General features: G+C 39.2%; 1 non-coding gene across 1 annotated transcript; it reads left to right on the plus strand.

Moving 5' to 3' along the window:
• The first annotated feature begins 16421 nt into the window (after positions 1-16421).
• Positions 16422-16525, plus strand: LOC112725465 (small nucleolar RNA R71). Its single transcript, XR_003164572.1, has one exon. It is a non-coding gene; the product is annotated as a small nucleolar RNA R71 (small nucleolar RNA).
• Positions 16526-22544: the final 6019 nt, after the last annotated feature.

Here is a 22544-nt window from a genome sequence, read left to right on the forward strand (position 1 = left end):
GCAAGAGCCTGTGGGAATATAGAAAGAATGGAACAAAGGCTGAAGAATGCTGGATTCTGGGATCATGTAGATCAGTCTTGGCCTCAGAGACGCCCTGCTGAAGAGCCATAAGAAACAAACAAGAAGAGGAAGCAGGAGCCAAAGAAGAAAGGAGAGTCTAGCAAAGGAAAAGAGCATAAAAAGTAGAGGTGGTGGAGTTCCTTCATAATATTAATAAATGAGGGAGATGCATATCTGCAAATTGATATGCCTTCCAAGTTATGCAGCTTTTATGATTAAGATTTTATGTTTTGCATGTCTATGTTTTGAATAAATTCTGTATTTTGTCTTCTGTCTTTTCTTTTATTATTCAATTAAGTGATCTAGCTAGAATGTTTGCATCATTTCATCCACTTAAATATATGTCTTGTTCCCCCTACATAAATAAGAGAAAATATTGAAACAGGAAGTAATTGTCCAATGTGGTAGGAGTAAAAATAAAGTTTAGTGGTGGTAATTGCTTGATTAGATTATAAGCTCAATAATAAAAGCTACAGGATAGAATGTCTCTTGTAGTGTGAACTCAATTGCTATTGTAAAGCCTTCAATTAATAAGTATCCCTGGAAAAAGAGTAAAAGTAAGAAGGAAAAAGAAAGAGAAGCCAAGAATTGACAACAAAAATATGAAAGAAACAAATAATAAGGCTAGACACCAATAGCTTGGACCTTAGGACATATGCCTGTGGTGCTTTTTGTACTAGGATCTGCTTGGATAATTAGGTTCTGAGGAGTCTTTTAAAACTTGGCAACTTGGATTAACTAATCCGGGAGTACCAACCGAAAGTCCATTATCAAGAGCAACCTAGTTACAAAGCATTTAGCAACCCAAAGAGGTGCTGGGCATCAATGTTCCTAAGAAGAATTTTGAGCCAAGTGTATGTAGTGAAGATGTGTTGAGAAAAATTAAGCCAAAAGAGCTGCTACAACACTTGACACTGAGCTACCATTGAGAAATAAGTTTCTGAAGAAAAAGAAAGAAGGAAAAATCTAACAGAGATCAATAAAAGAACAAGGCATTATAGCAACAACTCTAGTTAATCCTCAAAGAGACATTTCGCATTTGGAAGCTGATAATAATTGAGCTGCATTCTGTCTGCATAAAATCCCATGAACCAAATTCAATTATCTGCTGAATAAGGACATACATGCTTTTTTGTTTTCTTTTCTTCTCATGTTTTAGTGCTTTCTTGGGGACAAGCAAGATTTAAGTTTGGTGTTGTGATGACAAGTCATCTTATGCTAGTTTCACAAGCATTTTTCATTTGTTTCATTAGGTTTTATGCACTTTCTTGCATAGTAAGTAAGTGGTTAGAGTGGAATTTCATGATTATTTTGATTCAATCAAATATCATTTATTATATACAAAATCATGAGATTTATGTAAGAATTAAGTGATCATTATTAATGATGCAAAAACCTTGTGATTTTGGTGAGACTTTGATTGCTTGTTTGGTTGATTTTAGGTGAGAAAATGAAGAGAAGGAGAAGCATGGCAGAATAACGTTGCGTTCAAATGAAGAATGCCATACTCACTTGTGACGCGCATGCGTACGGGATGCTTACGCATCAGGGATGAATCTTTGAAGACCCACGCATACGCATGCATGACGCGTACGCGTGGATGTGGTTGGCACTCATTTTTTAAGAGAGCGCTACGTTCAGTAAGCGAGCATTTTTTGGCAGATCCAAATTTGGAGGCAAAGTTTTGCAAACGACGCGCACGCATCGATGGGTCACCTGGGATGAAGCACGCTTACGCATGGATGGCGCTGAAGTCTGGATTAGATTTTTGCTACCCACGCGCATGCGCAGAAGACGCGCACGCGTGGGCAGCGTTCATTAAGCAAACGTAGCACTCGATAAGAGAACGCTATCAACGACACGTACGCGTGAGTATGGCACGCAAGCATGGCTGGAGCTGGAGTTGATAGTGACGTGCACGCATATGTGATGCGTACACGTCGATGAGCAGAAATGCAAAAAGACGCGCACGCTTGGGTGAATGAACGCTGCGCTCACTTTGAGAACGCAACGTTCCCTTGGAAGCTGCAAAAAAAGTGCCATTCTAATCCACTTCATAAAAGGCCGAAAAGCCCACTCCAAGTACGGGAAGCCAGAATTGGAAAGTGTATAAATAGATAGGAATTTGATTTCATTGGGGAGCTCTCTTCTTTTAATTTCGTTTTAGAATTTTAGAATTGAGATTAGATCTGAGTTTTTCCTTCTGTTTTGTTTTCTTCCTTCTGCAACTTTTACTTTTCTGTTTTGGGTCTTAGACTTCGGATTGAAGAATTCTTTTGAATTCCTTCATCATGGAGTTTTCTTTTATTTCTCCTTTGATAGTTTTATGAGTTGGACATCTGATCATAGTTTACTTTCTGTTTTTCTTTCTTCTGCAATTTCTTCTTTTCTGTTTTGTTAAGAGAGCAATTGAGATCTAAATTTTCTTTCTATTTTTGTTATTCTTCTGCAATTGTCAATTTCTCTTTTAGGATTTTAAAGTTGATCTAAGTTTTCATTTTGTTTTGATTCTTCTGCAATTTCACATTTCTGTTTTGGTACTGAAATCCTGATTTGAATTTCTTCATCTGAGAGTTCTCTAGTTTACTGCACTTTACATTTTCTAGTTCTGTTCTGATTCCCAGCACCCAAATCCCTTTATTCTTCATGCAATTTAAGTTTCCTGTCAATTTAGATTCAGCAATTTAACTTTCTTGCACTTTAAGTTTCAGTTATTTACCTTTCTTGCAATTTAAGTTTTAGCTCTTTTAATTTCTTGCACTTTAAGTTTCTGCAATTTATTTCTTCTGCAATTTAAGATTCTGCTAATTTACTTTCTGCATTTTATTTTCATGCAATTTATTGTCTGTTAATCAAAATTTCACCAAATCCATCAAATATTCGCTTAACTAAATTCATCACCATACTAAAGTTGCTCAATCCATCAATTCCTGTGGGATCGACCTCACTCATGTGAGTTATTACTACTTGATGCGACCCGGTACACTTGCCGGTGAGTTTGTATAGAATCATTTTTCCCTCATCACACTCTTATCATGAACCTTTCCTCCCAAGTAATGAGCCCTCGTATCCACCTCAATCTTCAATGCATGACACTCTTGGTGTTCTTCTTCAAGGGTAAAGAGAGATGAAAAGGGAAGTACTAGAATTCACAGTTGCCTTGACTGAGGTAGTAAATCGATTAGCTTCCCAACATCTGGGCACTCAAGAAACTCCCATGGATACATGTGGAGAATCAATAGAAGAGCGTAACATGAAGGAGACACTAGAAACTCCGGTGGACAATGAGGAACGTGATTTTGTATTAGAACAAGTAGAGGAAGCCATAATAGTTGAAGAGGAGAAAGTGGTTGAAGACTTAGGAGATGCAGAACCTCCATGGGAAACTCAAGTCATAGAACCTCCTTCCAAGACGTTTGAATTTGATGTTGAGGAGGGTGTACAACCTCTAAGGCATGTCATGGTTGAAAACTTGGAGGAGGTTGATCAAGAGATAGATTTAAGAATCAATGAATTTCTATCCACAATTGAATCCTCTCCCATTGAACTTGAAGACGAGGTTAATGTTGAAAAAGCTTGTCAAGAGGTGGAGATCATTAAAGAGGAGCACAAGGGAGTGGACCTTGCTTTGTCAAAGTGTGGGGAGGTCTCCCTTCCTAAGTCACCATCATCCTTTACACTATTCAAGTGGGTAAATCTCTTATCTCTAGGCTTTCTAATTCCACTTCAGTATGGGTTGCTTGGAACGGATGGTCAACTTAGAGCTCTTTGCGGATTGAAGAGTAAGGGAGAATTGTGTAGTGGTTAGAAACATCACTCTAGGTTCATGATGGTTACACGCTCAAGGTCTGATAACAATGGTTGGTATAGAACCAAAGTGAATGGGTCCAGGAGAATGTTTAGGTGCTTACATGAGAATTCCAAGGCTAAACCACCCAGATGGAATCATGATGATCAACTTGAAGACGGGTGTAGAAACAAGATTTGGGATCCCGGCATACAAGAGGATCAATTTTGGGAGCTCAAAGCTTGTGAAGAACTTCCTCAAGGCTTGGGGAATTTACTTGGAATCGATAGAGCTTATTGGAAGTCCAAGCGTTGGTGGAAGTTTCAAGATGAGTTCAAGCACAAGCCACCCCATGCGTACGCGTGCAACACGTGTACGCGTCTGACGTTAGGATTTTTGCCAGTAAAGAATGTCATAAAAACAGTCGCGTTGTAGATATAATCTCTAAACCGACAAAAATCCCTTCGTACAAACATATTGGTTGTCACAAGTAACAAACCCCTTTGAAATTGATAACCGAGTATTCAAACCTCGGGTCGTCTTCTCAAGGAATTGCAGGGAGGTGTTCTTATTATTGGTTATGAGTCTTGTAAATTGGGGGTTTTTAATGTATGAGATAAAAAGCAACAATAGTAAATGGCAGAGGAAATAAAATAATAGCAATAAAAATAAACTCTTGGCAAGTTATTAGAAATTGGAAGTCCAGACTCAGTTATCTTGAGTTACTAATTTCTTAACCAAAGCCAAGAATGTAGAAAGCTAAATTAAAATCACGAATATCTGGAATACCTCAGATAAAATACATTCAAAGTAGTAAAATCTAACATGGAAAAGTTCATAAGCCAATTGGGCAACATAAATCAAATACAAATAAAAGCATGAGAGTATCTGAAAGTAAAAGAGAAATAAAAAGTAAAACGAATATTAAACCTGGATCGAGAGTTACTCCTAAAACTAAGAGAAATCCTAAATCCTAATCCTAAGAGAGAGGAAAGAACCTCTCTCTCTAAAAATTACATCTACTCCTAAAATTGTGAATATGAGAGCTTCCTCATGAATGGATGTATTCCCCCACTTTATAGCCTCTAATCTGTGTTTTCTGGGCCGCAAACTGGGTCAAAAACAGTCCAGAATTCGCTGGTTTCGAATTTTGCCACGCTGGTTTTTCGTCACTGCGACGCGGCCGCATGGATCACGCGGTCGCGTCACCTAGCGTCAGGGAAACTATATCATATTATATATTAAATCGAAGCCTCGAACGTTAGCTTTCCGATGCAACTAGAACCGCGTCATTTGGACCTCTGTAGCTAAAGTTATAGCCGTTTGAGTGCGAAGAGGTCAGGCTGGACAACTTAGCAATTTCTCCAACTTATTGTATTCCTTCCGCTTTTGCATACTTCCTTTCCATCCTCTGAGCCATTCTTGCCTTATAATATCTGAAAACACTTAACACACATATCAAGGCATCTAATGGTAATAAGAGAGGATTAATAATAAGCAAATATAAGATCAAAGAAGCATGTTTTCAATCAAAACACATAATTAGGAAGGAAATATAAAACCATGCAAATAGTATGAATAAGTGGGTAAAGAGTTAATAAAAACCACTCAATTGAGTACAAGATAAACCATAAAATAGTGGTTTATCATCCTTCCCACACTTAAACACTAGCATGTCCTCATGCTAAGCTCAAGAGAAACTATAAAGATGAAGAGGAATGGTAGGATGTATGAAATGCATCCTATAAATGCAACTACATGCTAAGATGTTTCTTCCTACTTGGTTAAAAATAAATAAGTTCTCCCAGATAAAAATAATTCAAATTCCACTAATTCAAAAAAAAGACAAGTAAACTTGTAAGAAGATAGCTCATGAAAGCAGGGAACATAGAATTTAAGCGTTGAACCCTCACTGGAAGTATATATCACTCTAATCTCTCTAGTGTCTAGGGTCAATCACTCTACTCTTCTCTAATCATGCTTTCTAAACCTTGTTCTTTATCTAACCAATCAACAAATATTTAGCATTCCAATGCAAACATCATGAGGTCTTTTCCAAGGTTGTAATGGGGCTAAGGTGAAAGTAAGGGTATATATAAGGCTAAGTGAGCTAGTAAAGTGAATCCTTGAGTAGTCTAAGATCTCACCTAACATGTACATACTCTATAAAAATTTTAAAATCATACCTAGCTACCCATAATTCCCACTTTTGTATGATTCCCATACTCACGTACCAAATTTTTCTTTTTAATTTATCACATGTGCATTGATTTTTTTCATTAACTTAACATTGGGGTAATTTTGTTCCTTATTTATTTTATATATATATATTTTTTCTTTTTCTCTTTTTTTTTTTTTTGAATCATAAAAGCAAACATAACTTATCAATGCACATGGATTCTTCATTTTTTTTCTATTTTGGTTTTTCATGAGTAGGTTCCCAAATTCCCAATATTCAAATAAATTAAATACATTCCATTATTAACCAATGTTCCCATACTTAGTTGATGCACAATTTCTATCTTAAGCTAACCAAAGATTCACTTGGGATTTTTAATTTGTTTTTCTGGTTAAGGCTAGTAATGTGGTTATAGAACAAGAGGAGATTAAAAGCTCAAGGGGCTAACAAAGGTGATGTAAAAGGTAGGCTTATTTGGGATAAGTGAGTTAATAACAAATAATGGCCTCAATCATATGCAAGCATGTAAATATACTAAATAATGGACATATAGAATGGAACAAAGCAAAGATTGTAATTATAGAGAAGAAAACACACAGGAATAAAAATTTATGGTTAAATAATGTAACCATATAAATAAGCTCAAAATCTCACAGGTTGTGTGTTCTTTAGCTCAAAAACCATGTTCCAAATACAACTTCAAACAAGTTTTAACATAAAATTTTTTCAATTTAAATTAGTGAAATTTTTTCAAAGATAGGGTCTTAAAAGAATTTTATTACTTTAACCAAGTAGTAACTAAATGCATAAAATCAAACAAATATGCAAATGCAACAATGAACTAACAAATAAAATAAAATATTGGTGTTGAAACAGAAGGTACTAACCCATGGAGATCGGTATCGACCTCCCCATACTTAAAGATTACACCGTCCTCGGTGCATGCGAAGATGTGCAAGTGGATGGGTTGCTTCAACTGATGCTCTTCTCATCAAGGAATGTGCGTAGGAACTTGTTTGTCTCTCCCATTAAGAAGCTTTTCCTTTCCCTTTGTGGTGGCCATCCTGAAAGAAGAGGGAAAAGAAAAAGTAACCCAAAAAAGATAGAAAATAAATAAATAAAATGTGGGTGTTAATGCCAGATAATAAGGGTCTCAATTACATGGTAGCTACAACATGCAAGTGAGAAAACAATAGAAGTACATGGCAGATCAAGAGTGCAAAAATTTGCAACAATGGGAGGAGAGAGTGGGTAATGAAAGACAATGTAAGTTCGTGGCAATGCAAATGAAGTGCAAGTATTATAAAAGAATGGCATTGGCAGATAATTAATATCATCCCACGGTGTAAAACAAGTTATTAAGCACCAAAGTAATTCAAGAAAAGATGTAACAGTTGAATAAGAACTTTTGAACACCAAAATTAATAAATTTAAAAAAATAAAAATATGCAATGAATGAAAGTATGCAAATAAATTAAATAAAATAGAATGGGAGTGAGAGAAAATAAGAGAGGAAGAAGAAAGAAATAAGAAAAGATAAGAGAATAAGGATTCGGAGAAGAAAAGATAAGAAAATTGGCACTAATCTGGATAGGTTGTGCGACGCTGGCGACGCGGTCGCGTGGGTGACGCGGTCGCTGATGCACATAAACTAGTTATGCTACGATTTAGGAAATTGCACGATCGGCAAAATTCCTTCCGGCAAGTGCACCGGTTATCGTCAAGTAAAAACTCACAATAGAGTGAGGTCGAATCCCACAAGGATTGGTTGAGTGAGCAATTCGGATTAGAAGCGTGTTCTAGTTGAGCGGAATCAAGATTGAGATGAGTAGTGCGGAATGTAAAATTGGCGGGAAAAGTAAATGACAAGAAATTGAAATGGCGGAATCTTAAATTGCATGAATTAAAGGGCAGAAACTAAATTGCTGAAATTAAAAGGGAATGGGGGTGATTGCATGAATTGAGTAGCAGAATGTAAAGAGAAAGTGGAAATCAGAAATGGGAAATTCATTGGGTTATAGGAGATATTGAGATCTCCGAATCAAAACATGTTTATCTCTTCCTCAACCAATGCGTTCATTGAATTTTTGCTTGGCAATCTTATATGATTGGATCCCAATCCCTTGGCTCACCAATTCTCTCTAAAAACAAACAAATTCCCAATCCCTTGGTTTAAATGTTCATAAGAAGAGATGATGCTTGATCACTGATTATACCACACAATTTCATGAACCACAATTTGGTAGGATTACATGTCACAATATCCATCCAAACCCCAATCCAATTCACTGTGAGAAAGCTTCTCTAGCATGAATCCTCCATTCCTTTCCCAAGGCTCCGAAGGATTCCAAGTATGGGTAGTTTCTTTCCCAAGACAACTACCCAATGGAATTAGATCGAGAAGCTTTCTAACAAAATTCAAGAGAAAAGATTGAAGAAGAAGATAAACTATTATTGATTCATTGAATTACAATAGAGCTCCCTAACCCAATGAAAGGGGGTTTAGTGAATCATAGCTCTGAATTCAATTACAAAGAAAAGGAAAACTAGCTAAAAAGTGAAAGTCCAAGTCCTTTCTAACTTAACTTCTATCCTATTTATACACTTTCTATATTGAGCTTCAGTTGTGCTTCTTGGGCTTTGAGGCCTCTCCTTGCTTTCCTTTTGCCTTGGGTTTATGATCCATAATCTTGATGAGGTTGTTGATCCAAATCCTGTAACATTTATTGAGTCAACTTAGTGATAATCAAATAATGACACATGACTCAATAAATTGAGATTTCAAACTCATCAATCCTTCAGGCCCAATCCCATAAACCATGATATTCAATTGGGTTTCATACTAGAGTAAGTTTAAGTTATTGTTTGTGCTCAAAGAGTAACTTAAACCGCAAGATTATTGGCCCAGAAACCTTTTTCCAAGAGTGGCGTTTAAGTTGCAGTTTAAGCTTAAACTGCAGCTTAAACGCCAGATACTTCCAGTGAGGCCTTTTGTAGGAGCACGTTTAAGCTTCAGTTTAAGGTTAAACTGAAGCTTAAACGTGGAAATGGAAGAAGGTAGCCCTGGAGAGTCATGGAGTCGAACACGTTTAAGCTTCAGTTTAAGGTTAAACTGAAGCTTAAACGTGGAAATAGGAAGGGCAGCCCTGGAGGTCGAACACGTTTAACCTCCAGTTTAAGGTTAAACTGGAGGTTAAACGTGGAAAAGGGTGGAGGCATACTGGAGGTCGAACACGTTTAACCTCCAGTTTGAGGTCAAACTGGAGGTTAAACGTGGAAGCTTAGAATGGTAGCCCTGGAGGTGTCGAACACGTTTAACCTCCAGTTTGAGGTCAAACTGGAGGTTAAACGTGGAAATGGAGAGAGCAACCCTGGAGGGGAAAAGCTGTCGAACACGTTTAAGCTCCAGTTTGAGGTCAAACTGGAGCTTAAACGTGGAATGGCTCCCTGGTACTCTTCCTTCTTCTGGCGTTTAACCTCCAGTTTGAGGTCAAACTGGAGGTTAAACGTGGAACTCCTCCCTGAGTGGCATTATCATTCTGGCGTTTAACCTCCAGTTTGAGGTCAAACTGGAGGTTAAACGTGGAATGCTTCTTTAGTGAGGCTTTTCATTCTGGCGTTTAACCTCCAGTTTAAGGTCAAACTGGAGGTTAAACTTCAATTCCAGCATTTCTTATCCTTCATGATTTTGGCGTTTAAGCTCCAGTTTAGGCTTAAACTGGAACTTAAACTCCACATGTGATATTCAAGCTTCCTTTATTGATTTTGTTGCTTCCTTGCTTAGCCTCTTCTTCCCTGAAATCATCCAAACAATTGCATCAAAGTCTTGCAAAATTTCATGAGAAATCTCCCATTCATAGCATTTAAGTATTATAACTAAAACTCATGGAATATGCATCAAAATCATATTGTTTGGATGGTTCATTGCTTTGTTCTTCATTTAACCATTTTTGGATACTTTAAGCTCAAGAAAATGCATAAAACAACTAAAACTAACAGAAAAATGCTAGTGAAACTAGCCTATGATGCCTTGGCATCACAACACCAAACTTAATACTTGCTTGTCCCTAAGCAAGTCCTGAGTTATTTGAGAAGAAAGTATGAAACAGAAAGCAATTACATTGGCTATATTAGCAAGCATTTGAAGTTCATCAGAAGGGTTTTATGCAGAAAGTTGCAGCATCACTTTTTCATACTTATCAGGTAGGATTATCACTTTTTCATTGCATCCATCAAACATTGCTATGGCCTCTTGTTATTCTTATGTCTTTGGCACTTTTCTCTTCTTTGTTTTCTTTTCTTTTTTCTTAGAGCTCCTTTGCTCCTTGTTTGCTTAGTGTCATGTGTTGCACAAGCCTTTGGCATTTTCTTTTTCTTATCAGTGCACTACACATATCCACTTTAGGCATTTTAGTTCACATTTCTTCTTGAGACATTGGTGCCCAGCACCTCTTTGTGTGACTAAATGTTTTGTATTTAGGTTGCTCTTGATAATGGACTTTTGGTTGATAATCCCGGGTTAGTTAACCCAAGTTACCAAGTGTTGAAACACTCCTCAGAACCTATTCATCCAAGCATATCCTTAATACATAAACACCACAGGCATTTGTCTCAGAAGTTCAAACCATTGGTACCTAGCTTATTTTCTCAATTTTTTTTCTTTTTGGTTGCCCTTTGGCTTTTTCTTCTTCTTTTTCTTTCTTTTTCATGGCCAAAGACATTTATTCATCAAGATCCATAGACAATTTTCACTTTCTACATAAAAAATGATAATTCTACACTCTAATTCCAGTGATCTGACTAAACAATCAAGCATGCATACCACCACTTAATTCTACTTGATTTGTCACTAATTTAGCCAAGTTACTTTTGTTCAAACTTTTCTTTTATTTTTGGAAACAGAACAAGCATGGCACGCACTTGTTTAAGAAGGTGAAGTTATATCCAAACATCCAGGCATTCACTTTATTCAAAGCAATTAACAAACACACATACTAAAAAAAAAACTCCACATTCCAGAAAGATTCAACATTTACAGTTTAAACCAGAACACGCATGCTTTTGTTTGTCCTTTTTAAAGAATTATCAAGGAACAATACCACCTTGTGAAATTCCTTGTTTTCTCTTTGTTGTCAGGAAACAATTTGATTTCTCCTTCTCCTCCTAAATGTTGCTTCATGCTTTAAGATTCTTGTTTCCTTTCCTGCAAAGAGTAATGAAGTTGCTTGCTTCTCAAGCACTTGAGTGGTTAGCTCAACTATGTGTGGGTAAGTATTGGATTCTTAGGTTGGTGTGTGAACACCAAACTTAGTCTCCCACTTACTTCTCTGTTCTTTGAATCCTTGAGTTATCTTGGAATGATGTTGCTACTAAGGGTTTTAAGCATTTCTGTGACTGCTTAGAATAGTTGTTCCTTTCATATAATTCAAAGGTTGTTGTGTTCAGTTGATCTTCATGGTGGAACACCAAACTTAGAGTCACACATTCCCCTTTGAATTATTGATCCATGAATTCATTGTTTGGTGTGAAACACCAAACTTAATTCTTTGCAATGCACAGAAACTACTTCACCCTTTTTATTGAAACAAATAAAAGAAACAGCAGCAAGGTATTACCTCAGGTTGGGTTGCCTCCCAACAAGCGCTTCTTTAACGTCATTAGCTTGACGGTCAGCTTCCTCAGTTGAGGTGATATTTAACTTTGTCCTTCTCCTCCACATCTCCCAAGTAATGTTTGAGTCTTTGACCGTTAACAATGAAGGTTCGTTGTGACTTTTCTTCCATGATTTCTACTTGTCCATAATTGGAGACCTTGGTGACAAGGAATGGTCCAGACCACCTTGATTTTAGCTTCCCTGGAAATAGCTTCAGCCTAGAATTGTAGAGCAATACTTTTTGCCCTTCTTCAAATTTCCTTGGGGCTATGTTGCTGTCATGCTTCTTCTTTGCTCTTTCTTTGTAAATTTTGGCATTCTCATAAGCTTCCACTCTGAATTCTTCCAACTCTTGAATTTGTAACATCCTTCTTTCTCCAGCGGCTTTGTTGTCCAAGTTCAGAAGTTTCAAGGCCCAGTATGCCTTGTGCTCCAACTCCAGTGGCAGATGGCAAGCTTTTCCATATACTAGTTGGTAAGGAGACATTCCAATTGGTGTTTTGAAAGCTGTCCTATATGCCCATAGAGCATCATCTAGCTTAATCGACCAGTCCTTCCTTGAAGTTCCCACAGTCTTTTCCAGGATCCTTTTGAGTTCTCTGTTAGATATTTCGGCTTGCCCACTTGTCTGTGGATGGTATGGTGTGGCTACCCTGTGTTTGACTCCATATTTTAGAAGCAATGCCTCTAATGGTTTGTTGCAGAAGTGGCTTCCTCCATCACTGATGATTGCTCTTGGAACCCCAAAACGGCAAAAAATGTGTTTTCTGAGGAAGTTCATGACTACCTTATTATCATTGGTTGGAGTTGCTATTGCTTCAACCCATTTGGAGACATAGTCTACTGCCACAAGAATGTAATTATTTGAGTATGAGGAGGGAAATGGTCCCATGAAATCTATCCCCCATACATCAAACAATTCAAGTTCCAGAATGAATTGTTGTGGCATTTCATTTCTTCTTGGCAGGTTCCCAGCTTTCTGGCATTCATGGCAGTGCTTCACTAATTCTTTTGCATCTTTGAAGATAGTGGGCCAATAAAAACCACACTGCAACACCTTAGCTGCTGTTCTTTCTCCTGCAAAGTGCCCTCCATAAGTGGAGCCATGGCAGTCCCATAAAACTTCCCTTCCTTCTTCCTCGGATATGCATCTTCTGAGTATGCCATCGGAACATTTTTTGAACAAGTATGGTTCGTCCCAGATGAAGTATTTGGCATCATTTACCAATTTCTTCCTTTGATGTTTGTTAAATTCCAAAGGTAAACTCCCAGTGGCCTTGAAGTTTGCTATGTCTGCAAACCAGGGTGCTTTGTGAATTACCATGAAGTGTTCATCAGGAAAGCACTCATTTATATGTGTGCTTTGTGTGCTTCCTTCTTCACATGGTATCCTTGATAAATGATCTGCTACCTTGTTCTCTACACCCTTCTTGTCTTTGATTTCAATGTCAAATTCCTGCAACAAAAGAACCCATCTAATAAGTCTTGGTTTAGATTCTTGTTTAGCAAGTAAATATTTTAAGGCTGAATGATCAGTGAAGACAATGACTTTAGATCCAATGAGATAAGATCTAAATTTGTCAAATGCAAAGACTATTGCCAAGAGTTCTTTTTCAGTGGTTGTGTAATTCCTTTGGTTAGCATTCAAGACTTTACTGGCATAATAAATCACATGTACCAAATTGTCTTTCCTTTGTCCTAACACTGCCCCAATAGCAAGGTCTGATGCATCACACATCAGTTCAAAAGGTAAGTTCCAATCAGGTGGGGCAATGATAGGTGCAGAGGAAAGTTTTTGCTTCAAAAGTTCATAGGCTAGCATGCAATTTTTATCAAATACAAAGGGTGTATCAGAGACAAGCAAGTTACTCAAAGGTTTGGCTATTTTAGAAAAGTCTCTAATAAACCTTCTGTAAAAACCAGCGTGTCCCAAAAAACTCCTAACTGCCTTGACATTACTTGGTGGAGGTAGTTTTTCAATGATTTCCACCTTAGCTCTGTCCACCTCCATGCCTCTATTAGAGATTTTGTGGCCAAGGACTATTCCTTCTGTGACCATGAAATGACACTTTTCCCAGTTTAATACTAGGTTAGTCTCTTGGCACCTCTTAAGCACCAAGGCAAGGTGGTGTAGGCAGCTGGGAAAAGAATCCCCAAACACAGAAAAATCGTCCATGAAGACCTCAATAAATTTTTCAATCATGTCTAAAAAGATGGACAGCATGCATCTTTGGAAAGTGGCAGGTGCATTGCACAATCCAAAGGGCATGCGTCTATAAGCAAAAACTCCATATGGACAAACAAATGATGTTTTCTCTTGATCACTCGGATCAACTACTATTTGGTTGTATCCTGAATATCCATCCAAGAAGCAATAGTAAGCATGTCCGGCAAGCCTTTCAAGCATCTGATCCATGAATGGGAGTGGGAAATGATCCTTTCTGGTGGCTTCATTGAGCTTCCTGTAGTCTATGCACATCCTCCACCCAGTAACGGTTCTTGTGGGTATGAGTTCGTTCTTCTCATTTGGTACCACAGTTATGCCACCTTTCTTGGGAACTACATGGATGGGACTAACCCATGGGCTATCAGAAATGGGGTAGATTACCCCTGCCTGCCATAACTTCCTGACTTCCTTTTGTACCACTTCTTTCATGACGGGATTCAATCTTCTCTGAGCTTGAATGGAGGGTCTAGCATCCTCTTCTAACAAGATTTTATGCATGCATATGGATGAACTTATCCCCTTCAAATCAGCTAGGGTCCATCCAATGGCATCTTGATGAGTTTGCAGCACCTTGATCAATTCTTCTTCCTGTTCTTGGCTCAAGGCAGAGCTAATGATAACAGGGTGACTCTCATCACTACCCAAGTATGCATACTTGAGATTAGGGGGCAATGCTTTGAGCTCAGGTTTTGGTGCTTCCTTTTCTTCTTTCACTCTCTCTGGCATGCTTAGCATGGTTGTGTCAGCACCCTTGATATCACTAACTTCAATATCCTTGGTGAACTCCTCCTCTGCCACTTCCTTTATTGTTTCCTCAAAAGTTTCTTGTACTGCAATGTCCACTACATCAACCCTCATGCATTCCCTTAGTGATTCTGATGGATAGCTCATTCCCTTGAATACATTAAACACCAATTTCTCATCATGTAGTCTAAGAGTGAGTTCACCCTTTTGTACATCTATGATGGCTCCAGCAGTAGCTAGGAAGGGTCTTCCCAGAATTATTGAAGCTTTGGCTTCTTCCTCCATGTCTAACACCACAAAATCAGCAGGAAATATAAATTCTCCCACTTTCACCAACAAATCCTCAACTATCCCATGAGGGAATTTAAAAGTTCGATCTGCCAATTGGAGGGCCATTCTTGTTGGTTTGGCTTCCTCAATCTTCATTCTTCTCATCATTGTTAGCGACATCAAATTGATGTTGGCCCCTAAGTCACACAAGGCCTTCTCCACCATGACTTCTCCTATGATGCAGGGGATTTGGAAACTGCCTGGGTCCTTCAATTTCTGAGGCAATTTGTGCTGAATGATGGCACTGCATTCTTCAGTTAACAACACAGTTTCCTCATTTCTCCAGCTTCTCTTCTTGGTCATTAATTCTTTTAAGAATTTTGCATAGAGTGGCATTTGCTCTATTGCCTCAGCAAAGGGAATGTTGATTTGAAGCTTCTTGAAAATCTCCAAGAACCTGGAGAATTGGCCATCCTTTTCACTTTTCATCAAACGTTGAGGATAAGGTGCTTTAGGTGTGTAAGGCTTCAGGACCTCTTTTTCCCTTTCTTTTGTTGCAAACGGTGTAAAAGATTGTCCTTGTTCTTTGTCTTTCACATTTTCCTTTGCTTCATCCTCTGTGGTTTCCCTTGAGATCTCCTTTAGATTCTTTCCACTTCTGAGGGTTATGGCCTTACATTCTTCCCTTGCAATAGCCTTGGCAGCATGAGAACCGCTTGTCCCAGGGGCTTGCTTAGTCAAATACAAAATTTGATTTTCTAGCTTCTGGATGGCCGCTCCTTGGTTTTGCAAGTTAGAATTTACTTCTTCCTTAAAAGCTTTCAATTCAATTATGTCTTGGCTCATGGTTGCAAGCATTCCTTCTATCCGGTTTAATTGATCTTGAAATTGTTGGTTCGGATTAGGTTGGGTATGTTGATTATTTTGGCCATGATATGATGATTGGGGGTAAGTGTTTTGTGTGGCTTGGTATGATCTTTGGTTGGAGTTTTGGTATGTGGAATTGTTATGTTGGTTGTGGTTGTAAGGTTTGTGGTTTTGTGGTTGGGTTTATTGGTTTCCCCACCCAAAGTTTGGGTGGTTTCTCCAGCCTGGGTTGTAAGTGTTGGAATGTGGATCATATGATTGCCTTTGTTGGTTTCCCACATAGTTGGCCTCATCCCAATCACCTCCTTCAATGCTTACTTCCTCTTGATCTTGTGTGTGTATTGCAGCCACTTGCTTTGTTTCTAATTGCCTGGTAAGCTCTGCTAGTTGCTTGGCAAACACCTTGTTTTGGGCTAGAATTGTATCAACATGGTTCAGCTCCATGACTCCCTTAGTGTTGTGCCTCTCTGATGCATAGTAGTACTCATTCTCAGCCACTGTCTCGATCACTTCAATGGCTTCTTCCACAGTCTTTTTCCTGTTCAATGAACCTCCTGATGAATGGTCTACAGCCTTCCTTGATTCATAAGAGAGCCCATCATAAAAGATGTGCAATTGCACCCAATCATGGAACATGTTTGGTGGGCATTTCCTTGTCAAGTCCTTGAATCTCTCCCATGCCTCGTAGAGAGTTTCACCATCTTGTTGTCTAAAAGTCTGAACCTCAGATCGAAGCCTATTGACCTTTTGTGGAGGGTAGAAACGTGCCAGAAACTTGCTTTCCACCTCATCCCATGTTGTTAGACTCCCCCTTGGGAATGATTCCAGCCACTTAGCTGCTTTGTCCCTAAGTGAAAATGGGAACAAAAGCAGTTTATAGGCATCTTCCTGGACTCCATTGGACTTCACAGTGTCACAAATTCTCAGAAATTTTGTGAGATGTTGGTTTGGGTCTTCATTAGCACTTCCTCCAAAGGAACAATGATTCTCCACTAGTGATATTAGCTGTGGCTTGAGCTCAAAATTGTTGGCCTGAATGGGTGGTTTCTGGATGCTACTACCACAATTCCCAGAGGTTGGGTTTATGTATGAACTAAGAACCCTCCTCTCAGGAATGGCATCGTTTCCATCAGCTCTCTCATGGTTATGAACTTCTCTATCCATGTTGAGATCTAAAGCTTCCTCAAAATTGTCCTCAGATTCTCCTTCAGATTCCTCTTCTCCCACTACTCTCTTCCCTCTTGCTTCCCTTCTAAGTCTATGAAGGGTCCTCTCTGGTTCGGTATATGGAGGAGTTGATGTCTCTCCTCTCCTACCTGTCATACAAGAACACAGCTCAAACACAAACAAGTGAAATACTCTTGGTTAATGGAAGAGTATGGTTAGATCAATTGAGGAATTAATTCAAACAGTTAGTGAGTCAGTGAGTTAGTTGCATGAATTTAAAGGCATAAAGAAGGAAAGCATGTAACCAAGTGCAGAAATTAAAATTCAACAAGTATCTTGAACAGAATTAACAAAGCAAGGGAAAACTGCTCAATCTAGTTAGCTTCCAATTGGAGAATTGTCAATCGAAAACCAATCCCCGGCAACGGCGCCATAAACTTGATGCACATAAACTAGTTATGCTACGATTTAGGAAATTGCACGATCGGCAAAATTCCTTCCGGCAAGTGCACCGGTTATCGTCAAGTAAAAACTCACAATAGAGTGAGGTCGAATCCCACAAGGATTGGTTGAGTGAGCAATTCGGATTAGAAGCGTGTTCTAGTTGAGCGGAATCAAGATTGAGATGAGTAGTGCGGAATGTAAAATTGGCGGGAAAAGTAAATGACAAGAAATTGAAATGGCGGAATCTTAAATTGCATGAATTAAAGGGCAGAAACTAAATTGCTGAAATTAAAAGGGAATGGGGGTGATTGCATGAATTGAGTAGCAGAATGTAAAGAGAAAGTGGAAATCAGAAATGGGAAATTCATTGGGTTATAGGAGATATTGAGATCTCCGAATCAAAACATGTTTATCTCTTCCTCAACCAATGCGTTCATTGAATTTTTGCTTGGCAATCTTATATGATTGGATCCCAATCCCTTGGCTCACCAATTCTCTCTAAAAACAAACAAATTCCCAATCCCTTGGTTTAAATGTTCATAAGAAGAGATGATGCTTGATCACTGATTATACCACACAATTTCATGAACCACAATTTGGTAGGATTACATGTCACAATATCCATCCAAACCCCAATCCAATTCACTGTGAGAAAGCTTCTCTAGCATGAATCCTCCATTCCTTTCCCAAGGCTCCGAAGGATTCCAAGTATGGGTAGTTTCTTTCCCAAGACAACTACCCAATGGAATTAGATCGAGAAGCTTTCTAACAAAATTCAAGAGAAAAGATTGAAGAAGAAGATAAACTATTATTGATTCATTGAATTACAATAGAGCTCCCTAACCCAATGAAAGGGGGTTTAGTGAATCATAGCTCTGAATTCAATTACAAAGAAAAGGAAAACTAGCTAAAAAGTGAAAGTCCAAGTCCTTTCTAACTTAACTTCTATCCTATTTATACACTTTCTATATTGAGCTTCAGTTGTGCTTCTTGGGCTTTGAGGCCTCTCCTTGCTTTCCTTTTGCCTTGGGTTTATGATCCATAATCTTGATGAGGTTGTTGATCCAAATCCTGTAACATTTATTGAGCCAACTTAGTGATAATCAAATAATGACACATGACTCAATAAATTGAGATTTCAAACTCATCAATCCTTCAGGCCCAATCCCATAAACCATGATATTCAATTGGGTTTCATACTAGAGTAAGTTTAAGTTATTGTTTGTGCTCAAAGAGTAACTTAAACCGCAAGATTATTGGCCCAGAAACCTTTTTCCAAGAGTGGCGTTTAAGTTGCAGTTTAAGCTTAAACTGCAGCTTAAACGCCAGATACTTCCAGTGAGGCCTTTTGTAGGAGCACGTTTAAGCTTCAGTTTAAGGTTAAACTGAAGCTTAAACGTGGAAATGGAAGAAGGTAGCCCTGGAGAGTCATGGAGTCGAACACGTTTAAGCTTCAGTTTAAGGTTAAACTGAAGCTTAAACGTGGAAATAGGAAGGGCAGCCCTGGAGGTCGAACACGTTTAACCTCCAGTTTAAGGTTAAACTGGAGGTTAAACGTGGAAAAGGGTGGAGGCATACTGGAGGTCGAACACGTTTAACCTCCAGTTTGAGGTCAAACTGGAGGTTAAACGTGGAAGCTTAGAATGGTAGCCCTGGAGGTGTCGAACACGTTTAACCTCCAGTTTGAGGTCAAACTGGAGGTTAAACATGGAAATGGAGAGAGCAACCCTGGAGGGGAAAAGCTGTCGAACACGTTTAAGCTCCAGTTTGAGGTCAAACTAGAGCTTAAACGTGGAATGGCTCCCTGGTACTCTTCCTTCTTCTGGCGTTTAACCTCCAGTTTGAGGTCAAACTGGAGGTTAAACGTGGAACTCCTCCCTGAGTGGCATTATCATTCTGGCGTTTAACCTCCAGTTTGAGGTCAAACTGGAGGTTAAACGTGGAATGCTTCTTTAGTGAGGCTTTTCATTCTGGCGTTTAACCTCCAGTTTAAGGTCAAACTGGAGGTTAAACTTCAATTCCAGCATTTCTTATCCTTCATGATTTTGGCGTTTAAGCTCCAGTTTAGGCTTAAACTGGAACTTAAACTCCACATGTGATATTCAAGCTTCCTTTATTGATTTTGTTGCTTCCTTGCTTAGCCTCTTCTTCCCTGAAATCATCCAAAAAATTGCATCAAAGTCTTGCAAAATTTCATGAGAAATCTCCCATTCATAGCATTTAAGTATTATAACTAAAACTCATGGAATATGCATCAAAATCATATTGTTTGGATGGTTCATTGCTTTGTTCTTCATTTAACCATTTTTGGTTACTTTAAGCTCAAGAAAATGCATAAAACAACTAAAACTAACAGAAAAATGCTAGTGAAACTAGCCTATGATGCCTTGGCATCAGTCGCGTGGTGCGCAATAAGGTTAGGCGACGCGGACGCGTGGGCCACGCGATCACGTGACTTGATTTGTGCTAGTGGCGCGAGTGCAGCCTCGTGGTCGCACAACTCTCTGTTCAAAACTTAGTATTGCAAAATCCTGGGTGACGCGATCGCGTGGGGGACGCGATCGCGTGCGTGGCCATCATGGGGATATGACGCGGATGCGTGGGGCACGCGTTCGCGTGGTGAGGCTTGGGCTTTCAGCACGATTCCAGCCCAACTCCAGCTCAACTTTCGGCCATGCACCCTTTGACGTCGAAATCCAGGTCACGCGGCCGCGTGGGGCACGCGATCGCGTGGGAGGCCAGTATTCCCCTGCGACGCGAACGCGTCAGCGATGCGGTCGCGTGGGACGAATTGTGCCACTGGCACGCCTCCAGCCTTGCTCCAGCGTGACTCTCTGTTCGTTTTTATTTTCTCTTCTCTCCTTGCGACGCGGACGCGTCGCTGATGCGGTCGTGTCGCGTGCTCGCTTTTTTTTTTTGTAATCTGAAAAATGCAGAATGCAGTGTTAATATGAATGTGATGTAAAATTCCAGGTTCAATATAACAAAATAAAATAAAATTCAAAAACAAATAAAACTAAATAAAAATGAAAAAGGACGATCATACCATGGTGGGTTGTCTCCCACCTAGCACTTTTAGTTATAGTCCTTAAGTTGGACATTTGATGAGATTCCTGCTATGGTGGCTTGTGCTTGTACTGATCCAGGAATCCCCACCAATGTTTGTATTTCCAGTAGCCTCCGGGGTCCCAAACTAAGCATGTAAAGCCCTTAAGAAGCTTCAAACAGATTCTTAGGCTCCCGGGGTGACAACTGTCAGAACAGATTCCAGGATCCCAAACTTTACTTTTACACCCGTTCTTGTCTCGATCTGCACTTTTCCATCCGTGTGAAAGGTGATCTGAATTCTCACTGCAGCGACCAAACAGCTTCCTAGACCCATTCAGTTGAGCTTTATACCAACCTTTGCATTTAAACTTAAAGCTTTCAACCATGATGAACCTTGCTTGACAATTCTTATCACTAGCCATCTTCCTCTTACTCTTAATGCCACAAAGAGCTCTAAGTTGACCATCCGTCTCCAGTAGCCCATATTCAAGTGGGATTAGAAAGCTATGGGATATGAATTTTACCCACTTGAGTGTTGTGAAGGATGATGGCAACTTAGGGGGAGGTATTTTTAATGAAATTGCAAGCTCCACTCCCTTGTGCTCTTCTCTGATAATTACCACCTCTTTGCAAGCTTCTTTAATTTCAACCTCTTCCTCTTGGTAGCTCTTTTCCAGTTCAATCTTTTCTTCATTGCTTTCCAAGGGCATGGGAGATTGTGCTTCTTCTTCTTGAATCTCCATCTCTTGATCAACCTCTTCCAAGTCTTCAACTATAATATGCTTTGGAGGTTGTACACCCTCCTCAGCATCAATTTCAACCGTCTTGGAAGGAGGCTCTATGTCTTGACTTTCCCATGGAGGTTTTGCATCTCCTAAGTCTTCAACCAACTCTTCTTCTTGAACAATGACAGCTTCTTCTACTTGTTCTAGTACGAATTCATTCTCTGTCTTGTCCACTGAGGTTTCTGGTATCTCCTTCATGCTACGCTCTTCACTAGACTGTCCACATGGAGCTGTGGCTGATCCTTGTATATTTGAGCGCCTAGAAGCCCATTGAATTAATGCTTGCTCCAGTTGTTGAGTGGTTGCCTGAAATCGCTCCACTGTTTCCTTGAAACGATCCTTTGTAATACCCGGTCTAACCGAAATTAATTAAATAATGAGTTAAGTAGGAGTGAATATGGTTGGAAGATTTGGCAATTGGAATTTGATGATTTAAATATGATATTTGGATTCAGTGAATTTTTCTGAGTCGGAAAACATAGTTTTCTGCGTAAAAGCGCGCAGTGGAATTTTGACCGGCAGTACCGGCTGAGACCTGTCTGGTACTGCAGCTGAGAAAATTGATTATGAGTAAATAAGATTAAGAAATGAGGAATTATAATTAGGGGAGGTAGAAATATTTGAAGTGCGATTTAGAGCGCTAATCTTAAAGGTTTTGGTCCAAAAATTGGGCCAACGGACAAAAATAAGTGAACTGGGCCTAAGTGGGCCCAAGACCCAACATATATAAACATTAGTTATGAGCATTTCAGCTCATTTTTACCCTAAAAGAGAGGTTGGGGCGCTGAAATAGAGAAAAGAGAATAGAAGAGAGAAAACCTAACTCTCTTTGATCTTCAAATCACCATAACTTGGCTACGGAGCTCCGATTGATGAGCCGTTTGCGGCCACGCGTCGCTCTTCTCATCCTCTACAATTCTATCTAAGTTTTGTGGTGAGTAATTCACTGTCCTCTGCCCAATTTTCATTTTCCTCTTCAAATTCGAATTTGGTTTGGGTTTTGAGGAAACCTTATGATTTTGATTGTTTAGGAGTGCTCTAGTATGAGCCATGGGTGATATTCATCACAAACTTCAGTGGGTTAAGGTAAGAAATCCTCCAACCCTTGTGAATTGTCATTTTTATGAGCCCTAGGTTGATGTATGTATGTGATATTGGTTATGTTAGTGCATTTGATGGTTTTGGTGCACAATTGGGAGATTGGTATTGCTTGAGGAGCTTTGGTGAGGCTTGGGGCTAAGGTTGGTGGAGACTTCCAAAGAAGAGGCTCAATTGATTTGGCTACAAGAGGTACGGTTTAAGTTTCATTTAAG

This window comes from Arachis hypogaea, chromosome 11, assembly GCF_003086295.3.
Source record: "Arachis hypogaea cultivar Tifrunner chromosome 11, arahy.Tifrunner.gnm2.J5K5, whole genome shotgun sequence".
Lineage (NCBI taxonomy): Eukaryota > Viridiplantae > Streptophyta > Magnoliopsida > Fabales > Fabaceae > Arachis > Arachis hypogaea.